The sequence below is a fragment of the Chrysochloris asiatica genome, unplaced genomic scaffold, assembly GCF_000296735.1.
Source record: "Chrysochloris asiatica unplaced genomic scaffold, ChrAsi1.0 scaffold00033, whole genome shotgun sequence".
NCBI classification, from domain to species: Eukaryota; Metazoa; Chordata; class Mammalia; order Afrosoricida; family Chrysochloridae; genus Chrysochloris; species Chrysochloris asiatica.
Genome location: NW_006408551.1, coordinates 21936223 through 21937908, shown reverse-complemented (window position 1 = coordinate 21937908; position 1686 = coordinate 21936223).

Genomic DNA, 1686 nt, shown 5'->3' with positions numbered 1-1686 from the left:
CTCATCTTTCTCCCACGGAGCAGCTGGTAGTTTCGAACTGCTGACCTTAAGGTTCACAGCCCAATTCGTAACCACTACGCTACCAGAGCTCCTTCCACCCAGGTTCATAGGAGTCTATTAAACATGGTAGGACTTAGCTCACAGCTTCATTGCTGTTTTTCCCTCACTTCCCCTTATTAGTGATGAACGTGGTCACCAATCAGAGCATGTATTCCCATTGAGTTTTAGTCTTGGAAGGGGTTATTCCTTGAGGGGACCCAACCACTTGCCTTGAAGTCTCCTGGGCAAAAAACTTGATTGTTCTTGTAGTAATCAGTTGGACTCCTGTTATTGTTTTGTATTTTTCCTGTCAGTCTTTCTTTCAAGAAGTTATCTTCTATTCTTCTAACCACTCCAGGCTGATCTGCTTGTCCTTTCAAGTGGAAATTTCCCACCTCAGAAGATTCTGGATGGGGTTCAGGATGCCACCTATGGTCTTATGTAATACAGAGGCTCCACAGGAAGTCTCCTTCACTGTACATATTGTAGCCCCATTTTAGGTATTCTAATCAGTTATGGGCAGAAGACGGACTTACAAGCTTTCTATGGTGATATTTCTGGCTATTTCTTTCTCTCCCCTCAAGTGTCTATTTTATAATGGTATGCAAGGGAATGGTGCTAGAACTCTGAACCACACATAAAGGAATATTTAGAAGATTGGAAGGCTTACAGCTAGGGAAGTTTGTAGCAGAATCAAGATATCCAGTGCTTTCTTATTCAAGACGCTCAGCTAGTCCTAGAGCCACCATCTTGAGAGAGACCAACTGTGGGAAGGATCAGAACAGCCATGAATGCCTGACAGAACCGAGGAGATACAGGTGTGGATATTCACTTTTGGTATCTGTTCATTGGTCTCTCGCTGTCTGTGCACCTCCATTCTGGTGACTAGAGGGGGTGCCTAAGTGAATGGACACCCTAGAGGGTTCTACTATGCATGCGCACAGATCTCCTCAAAATTTAAAGTGACAGTTTCCACTTAAAACCAAACGGCCACCACTCATCTGTCAGTATGTCATACTGTGGTGGTTTGTGAGTTGCTATGAATCTGAAAGCTGTGCCACCGGTATTTGAAATAACCAGCAGGGTCACCCATGGTGGACAGGTTTCAGATGAGCTTCCAGACAAAGACAGACTAGGACAAAAGAGTGATGTACTACTTCTGAATCTTTAGTCACTGAAAACCTTGTGAATAGCAGAGAAACACTGTTAGATATGGTGCTAGAAAATGAGCCCCTCAGGTTGGAAGGCACTCAAGATGAGATTGGGGAAGAACTGCCTCCTCAAAGTAGATTTGACTGAGAAAGCGTGACTGGAGTAAAGCCCATGGGAGAAAAGCCCGCAGGACCTTCATTTGCTGATGCGGCACAATTCAAAATGAAGAGTTATAAACATCCATTGAAAATTGGAACATGGAATGTATAAAGTATGAATCTGGGAAAGTTGGAAGTTGTCAAAAATGAAATGGAACACATAAACATTGATATCTTAGGCATTAGTGAGCTGAAATGAACTGGCATTGGCCATTTTTAATTTGATGACCACATGGTTTCTTATGCCAGGAATGGCAAATTGAAGAGGAATGGTATTGCATTCATTGTCAAAAAGAACATATCCAGATCAGTAATGAGGTACAACGCTGTCTGTGAT